This window comes from Lepisosteus oculatus, chromosome 7 (assembly GCF_040954835.1).
Source record: "Lepisosteus oculatus isolate fLepOcu1 chromosome 7, fLepOcu1.hap2, whole genome shotgun sequence".
NCBI lineage: Eukaryota > Metazoa > Chordata > Actinopteri > Semionotiformes > Lepisosteidae > Lepisosteus > Lepisosteus oculatus.
Genome location: NC_090702.1, coordinates 2,868,680 through 2,885,198, shown reverse-complemented (window position 1 = coordinate 2,885,198; position 16,519 = coordinate 2,868,680). Strand labels below are relative to the sequence as shown.

The window sequence follows — 16,519 nt, the reverse complement described above, 5'->3', positions numbered from 1 at the left end:
AGGCTACTTTCTCCCAGGCTGCTCCCACAACCCCTAGGGCTCCTGACCCGGCTGATTGACAATGAGTCAGGTTCTCTGTTGCTTTGCACCTTTAATTGCGTCAGTATGAACACTGAGTTTTGATGATTTGTTTCCTTTGTGGAGCAGGGGCATGATGATCTCACCATGTGCAAGTGTCATTTCCTTTCCCTGCTTTCGTCTGTCTTTGAGTCAAATCCAGCAGAACAACAAAAATTAATCCATCCCTTTTCTAACCACTAATTAACCTACCATCAAGGTGTTGAGAGGGACTCTGTGAACTTTGTACACACTTTTCCTGCAGAAGATGCAATATTTTATAAGGTGGACGTACAGAACTGGTTTGAACTGAATTGGAAGATAGGAATGTTCTATAGGAATGCCTGCTATGAACCTAAGTAACCAATCGTATTAAAATAAGTTCTTTAGCAAAGAGGGAGGTAGGAGTGTTTGATTTTGGAACACTACCAATCTTGTAAGCAAAGGGAAGTGTGGTACTGTAGATAACAGGAAAATATTTAAGAACTGTTCTAGTTTAATTACTTTGAGAAAAATACACAGAACACCTCTGTGTGTTTCACTCCCATGCGCATGAAATAAGCTTCCTTTAACTTTTGAGACGAACTCTTTTAAGGGGAAGCAGGGGGAAAATGTTTCCAACAAGGTTCTTTGGACAGTGGGAGGAAACCCACACAAAGGCAGGGAGAACGTACAGACAGCCGAACAGGTCTGAAATTGAACCCAGGGCCCCAGTTCTGCAAGGCAGCAATGCTTACCACAGCAATGCTGCGTGACAGCAAAAGTCCCAGGCTTAAATATTTTAGTTATTATATGCTGTGAAAGATGGATTGCTTCCATGTCAGAAAAATACTATACTATTTACAGATTCTATTCTTCGGCTTTATTCTATTTTTCAGTGCAATGACGACACCCACACAAAACTCTGTAACCACTTTTCTTGAGCAGTGAGGTTCTACGGTAGGAACAGGCTGAATGCTGTTGGCAAGTGGAAACCCAACAATAAAATTCTTTCCCCCTCATTTTTTAAACAATAGTTGTGCCATCAGGGAAAAAAAAAGTTGTCTTATGGGATTCCTGCTTCCCAAACAGGAGTGCAAAAAATTACCAAAACTGCACTGCCAAGAAATCCTGTCACATATTCATCAAGTGCCAAGAATGTGTTCTTTACCCATGTTCACCTCTTCTGGGACTGCAAGTTTTGTAAGAGACATCAAACTCCTCATTGACTCAAGATGCCATTATTACGGTGAATTCATTTAATATCTGATTTGTTTATATCGTTAAAAATGGCGGGGTTACGAAGATGGTGGAAATCAGGAATCGACCGGGCAGCATAGTCAGGAAGTAAAATCATTATTCATAACCCCCAACTTGTAAGCGATTTTCTCCAGAACTTACCCAAGCGTTTGGTACAATATAATTGTATGTAAATTCTTTCTTTGGCACAGCTTTAGTGAGGAGTAGTAATCCAGGCACACTCGTTTAAACAAATGTTTATTGACAATGACAAGACACAAACTACGCTACACACAACAAAACATACAACACACGGGTTACTAGGACTTCTTCTTTGCATTTTCCCACTTATGTGGGGTCTGCTTGTTTGCACCGATTTTTCCACTTCATACGGTCTGCGGCGTCTCGGCAGGTGACTTCTGCGAGGCGCATGTCGTCTTTAAGCTGATCCAGTCAGCGCGTAAATGGTCGTCCATGGGGTCTTCCACATTCAATTCGAGGGCGGTCTTTGCCATTGATGTCATTGCTGCAGAGCACGTGTCCATACCATCGCAGGCGCGATTCCCTCATTTTCTCAGTGATTGGGGCGACTTGGAGTGTTCTTCGCACCTCTTCATTCATGACGTGGTCCAGTCTTGTCAAACCGAGGGTCCATCGCAGCATCTTCATTTCCATCGTATGGAGTGCCTGTTCATGTTTCTTTGTCGTTGGCCGGCATTCAGTTCCGTATAGGGCCACTGGTCTGACCACTGAGCGGTAGACTTTAGATTTTAGGCGTAAAGCCATTTCATCCAAGTGGCGCTGACTTGTGTCTTGGCGTCTTGGAGGGTAGTGCATTAGAAGTTGATACATGAGCCTAGGTATGACTACACTACTGTAAGTACAAACAATGGCATTTCAGTGGCCTAACATTCTAATCACCCAGAAAACCCCAGGTTGCTACTAAGCATTAAACTCTTATGTGGTCTCTGTAGGCATTATGAGATGCTGCCTTCTATCTAAATACAATACAACCTGCACCCTGGGTGGCACAAAATAAACGGGAGCCTATCTCCCTATTCCAAAAATGCACCCTAAGCATTCTAACTGAGGTATCTATTGCCCAGGAAACCCAGGTTCCCTAAAAACACAGAATAGAAAATCTCTAGCGAGGTTAAGATACTGAGCTCTGGTCAGGTTTTGTTTGGATGGTCATGAAGTAGGGGCTCTCGCCTGGCACAAGCTTCAAGATCCAACTCTTCTCTCTGTTCATGTCCTCTGTTGTTGTTGTACTCCTTCCTTGTTGTCTTGCTGTGATCTGAATGTGGCCTAATATGGTGTGTTTTCTGTACTGCTCATTGAGAATCATTAACCCACAGCTTCCCTAGGTATACCAAGACAAACTTTATAATTGTTTCTGATCAAGGCACCCCCCACATCTCAACAAACATCCTTCTTCCATTTTGAAGCTCGAAGTGTTTACTCTGCCAAGAGTCACAAACCTTATCTAAAATCTAGGAGACACTTCTCAGTCACCTAAGGCTGTCACAATATCATCACAAGCTCAGGTAGGTTGGGCAGCTGAAAACACCTTGAGGACGATTTGCTCTCCTGTCCCTGGAGTGCCAACTGTGTCTGCGGCTTTTTGCTCCAACTGGGTCCTTGATCGTCTGGGCTAATTGCTTGCTTGCTTGGGCTTTTTTTCTGCACTTGTGCCTTTGGCTTCAAAACGTGGCAGATATTGACTGAAGTTCGGGAGGGATAACGACAACAAGACGGTCTCACCTAGCTGTTTCCTCACCGTAATCGTTACTGAAAATAACCATGTCTAACAGAAAACTTGTCCCTTTTCTCTTGTGCCTATCTCCACCTTTGCCCCCTTGGCTAACCCCTCTCTCTGAATGGGGTTTAGGCCTGCTCGTCCTAGCCCAAGAGGCCTGGCCCTTAACCAGGCAGGTGAAGCCGAAATAGTCCTACTTAAAAACAAAACTCAAACATTCGCAAAGCATCTGATTCTCGGGCGTAGTGGGCCCTCACGAATACCCTAGCCCAGTGGCTCTCGATCCTGCTGCTGGCTAAGCCCTGTGTTGTCTTAACCACGGGCTCATTTGTTTCAATTTTCCCGGCAAGACCTTATTTAAACTACATGAGATCTGTAATTGGTCTGAACCCCATTCTCATTAGGTCATTAGGTCATTACATTATTATTATTATTAGGTCAACTAATTATGTCACTCTCACTTAGGAGTGCCAGCTAAATCCAGGAAAAACTGACTCAGTGTGGGAGTTGTTTTCTACCTGTGTCTGTTCATCATCAATTGATCGCCTATTAAGAGCTATGTTTTCAGTGTATGTACTGTGCATAACTATCTACCTCTTCCAAAGCACAAGCTATTTTAAGGATATATAAAAACACAATGTAGACAATCTAGACCTCAATCATAACTTTGGGGGGCATACGTTTTGGGGGCGGATTCTGAATGTGAAGCGTTCAGTCATAATCCCACAGATGGACGTAGAGATATTCTTCTCATACAGTACTGTGCAGGACTACTATGGCAACAATAAACAAAAGTGTGATATTTTTCCTGGAGTGTGAGTTCTGACTTACAGACTGGTAAATCATCTGCCGGTTTAGTGGATTTTTGCTGATGGATGTTTAAAAAAAAACTCATTACAACAATCATAATCCTTCACAAAGACGCCGATTAGGACGATGACTCATAGTTTCCAAGTTCTTGTTTTGTGTTAGCTGAATGGGAAAGCACCTGTTGCTCTTCTGACAGATCTGAAAACCCTAATAATTTATGAGCGCCACTCCACTTTGTGTAGGAAGCGCACAAAAGGAAAACTAGGAGTGTCTTTTTTTTTTTTAAGAGGCATGTTGTATAACACAAAGGCACATAAGAACTGACGGTAAAAAAAAAAATAAACGGGAACATCTGGAGTTCTTGGTACTGTTAGGTTTACAGGCAGATCAACAGCTGGAAGATTCTAGAACACGGCGTCCTGAGCGAGCAGCTCATCTGTACTGTAGCGAACACCTGTCATGAGTGTGAAATTGGCATCCTGCTTCAAAATATTACACCATTTCCCATCACAACTGTACGGGACAGTTCTAGGACCCTCCAGATATGTATTGATAGTGTATAGACCACAATGTGTCCTTTCTTTTCTTGCATTCAAAGCTTTTTAGGAGAAACAATTATTTCAGGAAATTTCGTCTAGTAATCCCAATTCATGTTCAACTAGGCATCTATGTTTCTGTGAAGTACTGTAAGCTCTGTGTACTACACATACTGATAGGCATTAAAAAATGTAGCAACAGAGTGTTGAAAACAATAGCAGTTGTCGCATTTTAATGCCTCAGAGTACAGGAAGTATGATGCTTAAGATAGAAACTTTTGTTCATTTTTTTTAACTTTGAAATGTAATTTTCAACATTTAAAAATTTCGAGGAAGGGGAAACTGCGGTTTCTCAGACCAGTTATTAAATCTCTGTAACAAAATAAATGGTGTAGAGACTTTCAAATTAAACACAAAATCATGAACTTCTTGAAAGTACTTTAAGTCACCATGTTGTCACAAGCCCTGGTCTCGTCACAGGTGAAAGCGAGGGTTCCCATGAATTGTGATGTGATATGGCCCTTCCTGCTCACTAGTCACTGCAATGTCATTGAATAAATATAGGTTGTGCAGCAAACCTTTCACCACGGAAATATTCCAAAGTGACCTGCATGCAGAGTGAACAAGTAGAATTTGTCTACAAAACTGCCTCGAAGTCAGAGCAATATTTCTATTGGATTAAAAGAGATGTATTCACAAGCGTGCTTATTTACAGTGCCACAAGGCTGCGTCACGTCACTGAAAGTTTTATTGCCTCATTCTGAATTGCTGAATTGCAAAACATGGCGCCGCACAGACCTGGAAATGGTCTATTTTGTGGTGTAAATCGGAGGTTTGACTCCTTAGTGTCTCCTTTTACTTGAATTGTGGTTTGAGAAGCACTTATCAGTGCTGATTCTTTCTAATAGAGAAATATAAAAATAGCATTGCAGTTCCCCTTTAAGAACATTCTTATGCTCATGTTTACATATACTATACAGTGTAATAGCAGACTAGTGTTCTTTTTGTGACACAGATTGATTGAGCTTTCTCAGCCAGATTTCTGTCAGCACGTTCATTATTCGCTCCTGTGCGTGAGTGAAGGCTATAGTACCATAGAAAACAGGGTGCCTGATGAGTTGCTTTATTGCACGAAATGAAAACCATGCTGCTGTTTTGGGGCGTTCCCTAGCAAAGAAGTACACTTCCCCACCCCCTCTTCAGGAATGTCATTTGGATTTTGTTTTGCCTTTTTTTTTCCCCACTAGGCAGCTTCAGAGTAAAAAGATATTGACAACAGAGTGATTAGAGTCATGGACACACAGCACAGCACATTTTCTGTTGAAGAGTTGTGAAGTTTGAAATTTTATAAATTAATTTAAGTCTGTGGCTAATTGTACAACGGGTAAAAACTGTGCAGCACTACCAATGTGCAGCCCCACCTGGATGATACGACGGAAGCCCAGGTGTGCACATTATGCTCACCACACACCAGCTCTCAGTGGGGAGGTGAACAGAGTGATGATGCTAATTCATAGATGATGGTTATTAGGAGGCCATGATGGGTGAAGGCCAGGGGGAACTTTGGCCAGGACGCCGGGGTAACACCCCTACTCTTGTCGAGAAACGCCCTGGGATTTTTAATGACCACAGTCAGGACCTCGGTTTTACATCTCATCTGAAGGACGGCACCTTTTTACAGTTTAGTGTCCCCGTCACTATACTGAGACATTAGAACCCACATAGACTGCAGGGTAGAATGCCCCCTACTGGCCCCACTAACACCTCTCCCAGCAGCAGCCTTAACTTTCCCAGGAGGTCTCCTCTCCAGGTACTGGCCAGGCTCACACTGCTGAGCTCCAGTGGGGCTGCCAGCTATGAGTTGCATAGTGATATGGTTTCTTCCAGTTGGCAGTCTGGCTTGGTGTGAACACAGAGACCAGTTGGCCTACTGTAGCTGCCAAAAAAACATTTTTACAACTTTTTCTTTTACCTCCATCCGTCAATTTTCTTCAACCGCTTTATCCAGTTTGGGGTCTCAGGGGAGACATGGATAAACCACAAAAGTGTTAGTAAAGAACACAGCTTTATAGATGCACAGTGTTCTGGACACTATGGAAGAGATGTGGGTGAATCCATGTATCTAAAACATCCACATGAATAAAGGGCTTCAGAAATTATATGGCTATTCAAAAAGGCATAAGTAGTATGTTACAGATCACCTATTTGATATGTCAATTATGATGCAGCTATATATAATTAAATATTCAAATATATCATAAAGGAATAAGAGACTATTACAGGAGACTTCTTCTGTCTTCCTTACAATAGGGATGTATGCAACATACAGTAGGATGAAACTGAAGACATGGTTAATGATTGATTTTAAACACCCATGAGAAGGAATGACTTGATCTATTTTTATCAACCAAGTAAGAAGTGAGAAAACCATCAAGCAAGCTACAGTAAGATCATAATATGTAATAATTTGGAATATATTTTTGCAAGAATACAACCAGTACAGGCAAAGTCCAAGATAAATGTCTATAGTATCAGGTATGCAGACTGCAAAGGAGTTCAAGACAAGCAAATATAGCCATGTAACCAGAAGAGAATAGACTGGAAAATATTGTAAAACGTTACTGCTTGAAAAGCATAGTAGATTCATTCCACGCATAAATCAGAACAAGAAAATAGAGGTCCAAATGATGCAACAAATCAATAAGGAAAAATAAAAGGAGAAAGACAGCCCTTTAGAAAACAATTAAAAAATAAAAGGATTTGGTTTTCTGAATCATGGCCCATACAAAGAAAAACTATTATAGCAATACAATGCAGTTACAACAAAGGAACAGTAACAGATCAAGTACGTAGATTAATCTTAAATTGCTTAGGATAATAGAAGCTCCAGGGCTTGATTCTGCAGATTCAAGAAAAATTAGATGAATTACAGTACGGAATGGGCTATCACGTGACAATATCATTTAATTTACATTCGTCTAAGTGTTAAATGGACATAGCAGAAACTAAAAGTGTTTTTATGAAAAATGTAGAGCCTGAGGAAGCTATTTTACAAAACACTTCAATATGTATATTTTGGTGCTCTGGAATCAGTCTAGTTATAAAATCTGGGCTCTATTTAAGAGTAACCAGCTACTGTACCTTCCTGGGTTGACAGGAGTAATGTCATTTTCTACACCAAGAGGCTCAAACAACTGAATCCTTTTAGTCTGGGACAGCAAAGGCTACAAGCAGACCTCTTTCAAATATTCAAAGTCAACTGAACTGAGCTCTTCCAAACCAAAGGGGGAAACCGTGTTTAACTTATTCCGTAGACTTCCTTCCAAGATGACTGTTTCAAGCCAACTGCCACACTCGACCTCCCCGGATCACCTGGACCCCAGCCCTGGAAAGTGTCTTTCACCCAGACAGTCATCTGCAACTCTGACAAGACGAGATCTGGAGAGTTACAGTAGGTAAGTGGAGTAACAGGTCAAGGTCAGGCTGCCTAATGCATTGCACCTTATCTGTGCATCATAAACGTGACAGAATGACACTAGTAGTCTTGTGTTTTCATGTTTAGTAATGGTGAAATTCACTTTAGCATTTATGCATACAGTGAATGCAGAAATTAAACAGTGTACAGTTCATCTTATTCACATGTCATACCTGCAGCTCTTTGTGTTTATGGCCCATATCCTTCACTCAAAGCAGTCATCCATTTATAACACACAACCTGTGCTTAGAGTAACCCATTCCGTGTGCGTAGTTTATCACATTTTCAAAGGAAGCACGACTCGATTTGCATGAACGCATGAGGGAAGAGCTCAACAGAGCATGAAACCACTTCCATTCTCCTGTAACGAAAAATGGCTGGGACTTCCCAATCCGTGCCTGCTGTTGTCGTGCTAATTTGTTGTTTTTTTTTAACCCTGAGCAAGAAACGAGTAGGTATCGACCCAATTAATGTCCTATTGCATTTGTTTACAGTAGGAGACTGTAAGATTTCTCTGGGCGGTTTTGGGTTTCAGATTTGACATCTGCTTGGGTTTGCCAAAACTATGGTGGACAGATGATGGTAAAGGGAAAGCAGGTTACCCCCTTATGTTTTGGCAGCTTCCAGCAATTTAATTCTATTGGGAAGAGGTGTGGTCCCTTATCTAAGACAAGTTAAGTTTAGAAATACCAAAGTCGTGTTCAGTTCTGTATAGGGGTGATCTGCCTGATGAGTATTTTTTGGCAGGAGGTTAGAAAGACGTAAAACATGAATGGCTCCAAAAGGTTTCCCCAGCCGCAGCATTATTGTTCCAGAGATTTGTGAAAAGGAATACCTATCTCATTGCCGGCAGCCATATCACCCTGCAGCTCCCAGCTGGCAGCCCCACTGGAGCTCAGCAGGTGTGAGCCTGGCCAGTACCTGGATGGGAGATGGGTGCTCACCCTGCAGTCTGTGTGGCCAAAATTCCCCCCTGGCCTTTACCCATCATGGCCTCCTAATAACCCCCCTCTCTGAACTGGCTTCATCCCTCTGCTCTCCTCCCCACTGAGACTGGTGTGTGTGAGAGGACTGGAGCATCATCCAGGTGGGGCTGCACACTGGTGGTGGTAGGGGGATTCCAAATTACCTGTAAAGAGCTTTGAGTGGAGTGTCCAGAAAAATGCTATATAAAATGTAAGGAATTATTATTATTATTATTTTATTATTAATTATAATAAAATAATATATTAATTATTTATTATTAATATCAGTTAAGTCTCAAAAAGAAGGTCTTTGACAGTTTGTCATATGTCGACTATTGTAGTAATAATAATGTTTCTTTATTAGCCCTATACAATTTCTTGCATTAGGAATTCGTCTTTTTCGCATACCCCAGCTTTTCTCCATGGAGACACAGACACACAGACGGGGAGAGAAGCTTGGGGTCAGAGCGCAGGGTCTGCCATTGTACGGTGCCCCTACCCAATAACGGATTACTACCCAATAACGATAATGAACTTGGAAATTATCCATACATGCAGATTCAAGAATAATTGGATGAATTCAAGATGCCCATTAAGGACCAGCATCCCTTTCAGGATGCAGTCTTGCCTTAAGTCTTAAAGGCAGGCAGAAGAGTGGTCATGAATAGAGGAGTATTGGGAGGAGATTGAGGTTACTGCACTAGCATGTGATGAAGTTATTGGACCCATAGAAAAACAGCAAATGGAAAGTGTTAGTGAAGAATAAGGCTTTCTGAGTTTGTTTCCTTTTCTCCTCTTTTGAAGGCAGCTTTTTCTAGATCTTTTCTTTAAGGTTGGAGCCGTGTCAATTTTATATTTAAATCTCCATTTTTCCCCAAACACCATTATTGTTCAAGGGTAAAAAAAAACATCTAGATGCTGTTGAATGGCATGTTAAAAATTGCTCGCAGTCAGACAAGACATGTTCTTGATGTTGGTTAACACAACGATAATGGCAACAATTAACGAGCCAAAAGAACTTCTTTATTGCCTGATGTTTAGTGGGGGGGGAGAAAACCCACAAGCGGTGTCAATCTTTGCATCACACAATTGCCCCTTTGGTTACAGAAAAGCCCAACTAGATAAGGCATCTTTTCACTCTTTCAATCGCGTCCCCTTCGTTGGGGTAACGGAACAATAGGGCCCCCCTTTCATCCAATTCCCATCCCTGGAACGCTCCCCTGCCCTGCCTGGAACACGCGTCTTGTTCGGTTCCTACGGGTATTACTTTTCTTCTCATCTCACTCATCTTTCCCAGTTGTCTTTACAGAGTGGCCATTACAATCCTTTGTGCACTTAGGGCTAGTCCTTGCCTGGGGCTACATCTATTCCGGTGTTTGTTGGGGATAGTGAGGGAATACTTTTCTGCTCTCCTTTTCTCCAGTTGGTTAGCTAGTCCCTGCATGCTCGGCTGAGCCCTGATCTTTATCTTTACTTGCACTTACCTTCTTTGCATTTACCTCCGTTTGATTTCAGCGGCACGGAGCTGGTCTCTCTTTCCAGTGTTGCTGAGCGCAGATGCGTGCCGTGCTTTTAACCGCGGTGCCAAAATGTAAATACTGTGCTTAGAATTCCGGGTATTGGGATACCGCAAAATGTAATTAAGCATGCAGCCACACCAAGGCGTTTTATGCAGGACGCAAAATAGGGGATAATGAGCCAGCTTGCTTTTACACTTTCTCCCAAACTTACTTCTAAGTAATGCATTTCTTATAAACACTTCTAGGAATCTCCTGTGAAAATGGTTCAGTCCTACTGAAATCACATTAAGTATTTCTTAAGCTAACAGTGTATGGGCTCAAACTAGAGCACTTGGGGGGGAGGTAGATATTAAGATTCAGTTTAGACAGCTGAAAGTAAATGTTTAAACTATTTTTTTAGACGTTTCGTAGAGAGGAGAACACCAGCTGCTTTTCTTGATGTAACATCCAATGTACCCGAAATGTCAATAATAATACATCAGCAATCTCTTTTATGGTATTATTTTGTCCATCTTGAGTCTGCTAGAAGCCACTAAACCCTCTTGAGGTAATTTCTTTTACCAACCATCCATTTACAGTACCCATTAGTGAAAAGCCACTTTTTCTGCTTTGTGGTGAATTGGAGTCCATCCCAGAAACACAGGGCACAAGCCAGGACTAAATTCATTGCATCTCAAAACAGTGTGTACATACAGAGGCATCCATCCATATTCTGACCTCTTCATCCACTTCAGGGGCACAGGGAGAGCCGGAGCCTATCTTGGCACATGGTGGGGTACACTGTGGACCGGTCCATTCCAGTGCATCACAGACCAATTTTTCCTAGAAGCCAATTACCCCACCAATGTGTTTTTTGACTGAGAGATGAAACACAGGGAGGAAACCCACTCAACGTGCAAACGTCATACAGACAGCACCACTGGAATTGAACCCAGGGTCCAGTGCTTTGTACACACAGAGGCAATCTAGAAAACACATCATCTTTAGGATATTGCAAGAAAATGGAACACCTAGAGAAGTCCCTTGCCAGCACTGGCAGAACATGCAAACTCCTTACGGATAGATGTAAAATGCCGGTACTGAACACAGGGCACTGGGGCTGTATGGCAGTAGTGCCAACCTTCCACTGACTAATCTTTTGGGAATAAGCCTGTTTGATACTACAATATATATTGAGACTGACAGATTATGGTTTTGCACTTCTCTTACTGTATATAAACCAGCTGTCCCAGTGGAGCTCTTTTATTTGCTTAGTGTAGGTTGGTGGAGGGGGTGACTTGGGGGTCTGCATGATGTGTTGAGGGCTTATACGTTCATATGTGGTGTAAGTGTGTAACCTTACTATGTTGTCGCAGTGATCTGTCTAATGTGTTTTACTCATAACTGTTCATTGAGAACTTTCATAAGTCTTACCACGTGAATACCATCAACGGATTACTGCACAGGAAACTAGGGTTTTCCATAACATACGCCAAGCCCTGGTACATTAAAGGGATAAGTGCTGTAAACTTCAATGAGAGGAGGTTTTTACTATATGGGTCATGGATTACAGTTAGTCATGACCTCCCTTCAAAGTTTATTGAACACTGATATGTTCTTTTCAAGGGAATTTATTTTAAGACTCTTACTCACCACTCATCAGGTATCCCAGCACCATACAGCCTGCACAGTGTCACATTACAAGAAGACGTAACGTAGCTTAGAGATGATCATTGGTGGGGGGTTTGTTTTTAAAGTGAAGGAGGCTTCATGAAGTTCTGACTTAGCCTGTCAATTTGTGAAAGACTCCAGGCTCTCGCCTCATAGTGGCTGAGATTAACAGAGGAAAAGGGAAAGTGCGGATACGGAAACAACAATGATTGTTACAGATAACTGGAATAAAGGGGGTGTATGCAATGTGACACTTTAGTAGTAACACAGAGGATATTAAACCTATCCTTTAGCCAACCAGTAGTTAATGGAACAGAGTAACAGGCACACAATGGAGTCTCTGACACAAGACTTGTATCTTCTGAAGTTCATTCCACTGGGCTATTGAGGCCTGGGTAAACAGAGCTACTGTGGTCCAATTTCTTCAGAGTACTTGTGTGATAAACACAGTAGGACGGGAATGGATAAATATTCTTTAGGTTATGAAGGACATCATTTCCAGAACTTTCCACTTGATTAATCTGAGGCATAAAAGAAAATTAAAGATCTAAAATAGTTCCTAGGTTTAATTACTTAAGGTTAATGGATTAATACCATTCATTTTCAAACACCCTACCTATCTCTCATGCATCAGTACCAATCCTAGCACCACTGTTTCAGAAGGATTTAGTGTCAGTGGGTTTTGATCATGCTGGGAAATCACCAGATTCATAAATTATTCCAGTATGGCCCTCACTCTAACCCAGACTCTCCCAAGAGATGCACATCTGATCTCTGTCATCTTTCATGCAGATGACATTGAAGTCCACACAACTAAGTATTCATGCACAAGAATGCAACACAATTTGGGAGAGACTCCATACCTCACTGTGGTGACTTCTGAGACTATGCAGAGATCCTACTGTTGTGCCTGATCAGGAAAGAGGACCTTTGAGTACAGCTCGGCCTGCTATTTTGAAATGGTTTTCTAGCTGAGATTGCATAATGGGCAGTGTCTCAAAATAGTTGGAAGATTTAGGAGAATGGGGATTTCTGTGCTCCTAGATTCCAAGAGGTTGAAGTGACAACTCACTACATGAGTATCTCAGTATATTAGATCGGGAGAAAACCAGACAAAAAGGGATAACATTTTTATAAATTTACTGTTAACAATTCACAGATGAGAAGATCATTGTTTTACTCAGTTGCATGATGCAGATGTAGAACACCACATGTTTATGCCACTCTCAGAAATTTCAGTTGTTCTAACCTTGTGCAACGTATCTGTAGAAATTTAAATGAAAGCCATGTTTTAGCAGTAATGTAGTCAATGGTAGAGGCCAAGGAATCAAAATACACTGTAAGAGATTCCTAGCTGTCAATAGGCAAATATTGGGTGCTGCTCAAAAGAAAGTAATTTAATTCATTCTAGTAAAGAGCTGCATTCATTGTTTTGCAAATGAACAAGTAAAGGTTAACACACAAGGAAAGAGTAACAGATCTTCATACCTTCCAGCATGGAATTAGTCTTCACTTGTGTAGCATCATTGAATTTGGTGTGACTGAACAGTTCTTAGGATCTAAAGAGGTTTGGTACAACCTGTGTTTATTTTTTTTTTGCATGGAGAAATACAGTGGAAGGTATAGAAATGCTGGTACAACAGGCATATGACTGTGTCATTGCGATTCAGAACGAGGCAACATGAGCTGCCTTGTGAATATTTCTCTTTTAATCCCAATAGAAATATCGCTCTCGACTTCGAAACAGTTTCACTGACAAATACTTCTTACTTGGTAACCCCTGCATGCAGCTTTTGCAAAATTTCTGCAGTGAAATATCTGCTGCACAACCTGTACTTATTTACTTGCACATTACATTTGTCATGACAGGAAGGGCCACAGACTCTCACAATTCTCATAAGGGGGTTTGTGAAAGTATGGCAAGTCACAAAGTTCACGATGTTGTGCTTAATGCAGAATTTGCCATTTTTTCTGTACTGTCAATTCATTTATTTTGTTACCGATATTTAATAACCAGTCTGAGAAACTGGGACTGCAGTTCCCCTTTAAAATTGCTCATCATTAATAAATTAGCAAGCTTCCATTGACCGAGAAGCTGAAAGATGAAAATGTTTGTATAAAAAAAGATTAGGTCACCCAGGGGCCTATGAAACTCAAGAAAGCTACAAAGTTGCGTGATGTAACCTCAGTCATTATCTGACTGGACTTTTTTTTTTATAAATTAGAGAACGCAATTTACCAGTCTTATCCACATGGATGATTTGTAGTGTATACTGTATAAAGCTTTCCAAAGGATGTAGATCTTTCAGGTTGCTCCTATTGGAGTGTGTGTATTGATATACTGTTTGTTGTAAAAAGGTTCTAATACAGTTATGACTGCAGATCAGACTCGCTTATTTATCGTTTCATGTAGTTGTGTTTAAGTGGTAAAAGCACAACATGATTTATATAATCTGAAGCATCACTGGCTTCATCAAATGTTCACAAGTCTCAGTGCAGCCCCATAAAGAGAGAGAGAGTCCATTAAAAGACGATTAATGTGTTTTAGGATTAGAGACAGCAGATCTATTTAATGGGGAAATAGGGCAATATATTAGATTTGAACAGCTGCTGACTATGTTGATATTGTTAATATTATTATCTCGGGATTTGGTACAGTAATAAGATATGGACTTGAGAAAATTACAGAGATTTTACCAGTACAAATATTTCAGTTCAGAGCAAACCGGATATGCTTCTAATTTATTTGGATGTAGTTGTAGTAATGGACACCTTGAATCAAGGAATATCCGGGATGAAAATCATAGAAGCAAAGACCACATTTCACCTATTATCAATTTTAAAAATCCATCCATTTTCTAACCATAAGGATCCCAGCAAGCAACAGACGCACAATTTAAAAAAATGTCCAACAAAAATAATGTAATGAACGCACCAGTTTTCTTATCCAGACGTCTATTGCTGTCCATGTCACACTCTATAATTGCCTGTATGAAACCTCAATATAGCTTTCGTTAAAAAAGACTTCAGAGGCTTGTGGATAGACTTGTGATATTACAAATATTAACTGTCTCAATCTGCTTAGCAGCTGGCCATACACAATCACATGTTGCAGGAACGATGCAGAAAAAGAGCTCCACACGCTCACCTGGCAAGCCAGACCAAAGCAAACGATCTTCAGCTATTGATCGTGGTCTTAAACCATTGAGTACCCATATTCTACATCCCTATTTGACCACAGTAAGACAGAAATAAGAATGATCAGCGTTGCGGGCCTGCCAGGGGGTTTCAGAAAATCACTACATTTAGTATTGGCCACTAACCACAAACCGCTTCAGGTTACCAAGAATCACAACCAAATCAATGCCAAACCAAAGTCATGGAGATACCCGTTGCTTATAAGAATACCTTATACAAACTGTGACATCCTAATTTGTATTTAACATCAGATGTTAAGTTAAATGAGATATTGTTGATCCATTGAGGGTTTGGGGCTTTATAACAAATAATTGTGCAAAAAGACTCTTAAATGGCAAAACATACTTTTTAAGTGAAATGAAAGACATTTGAGAAATGATTTTGTACTACAACGACCAAAATTACAATGAAGAGTTCAAGCTCAGCAGTCCAGAGTAATATTAAGGAAACCATGTCAGCAAACACTCATGTCTAATTGATGCTTGTGAGTGTAGAAACAGGTTTGAGGTGAACAAGTCAGTGAGGAAGTCTGTGTCAGTACTCACGTTTAAAACTCCATAGATACTTATACACAGGGTGTCATGTTACAAATGATTATTTAAGCCATTAAAACAACTGACTCACCAAAATATCACATCAATGTTGGAAGAAACAGATGTCTTACGTGGAGATTGTCATCATTATGATTAAGCCTTTTAAAGGGGGTATCACACTATTTTTATGTCTTAGGATTAGAAAGAATCGGCATTGATGAGCGCATTTCAAACCACAACGAACGTAAAATGTAACACAGCAACATCTGAAACCTCCAGTTTACATCACAAAATAGATATAATTTCCAGGTCTGCGTAGCGCCATGTTCTGCGATTCAGATCGCGGTAGCAAAACATCTGCTGACTTAAAGGCCCTGCGAGACTGCAAACAAGCAGGTTTGTGAATCCAGCTCTTTTAATCCAATGTGTTATTATGTCATGTATTCTTACAAACAATGGATATCTCTTCTTAATCTTTTTCTTGATGCATTTGTCAAAAAAACACAATTTACTAAATACCCTCCGTTGCAAAAACCTCAGGGATAGCGTCATCATGCTTACTTTTAATTCCACTTTGATTACTCTGCTGCCTGTCTTAAGTCAAATAATACAAGCAGTGTTACATGTTGGCGCAGAAAGCAGAACGATCCTTGATTGTCATTTTGTGGCATTGAATTGATGAGATGCAGCAGGAATGTGCTGATGAGACAAAGCACCGAAATGAACTTCTCGCCAGAGAAAATAAATAGAGCAACATGAGTCTGTTAGCTAATTATGGCTTTATAACAAGCACATGAA

General features: G+C 40.8%; 1 long non-coding RNA gene across 3 annotated transcripts in view; it reads left to right on the top strand.

The window, feature by feature from the left end:
- LOC107078095 (uncharacterized) overlaps nt 1–16,519 on the top strand; it is a 142,712-nt gene that overhangs the window by 75,564 nt on the left and 50,629 nt on the right. For all 3 annotated transcript variants that reach the window (XR_011190033.1, XR_001479090.2, XR_001479089.2), the window contains exon 2: nt 7,695–7,835. This is a non-coding gene — a long non-coding RNA (uncharacterized lncRNA). The remainder of the gene's footprint in view (nt 1–7,694; nt 7,836–16,519) is intronic.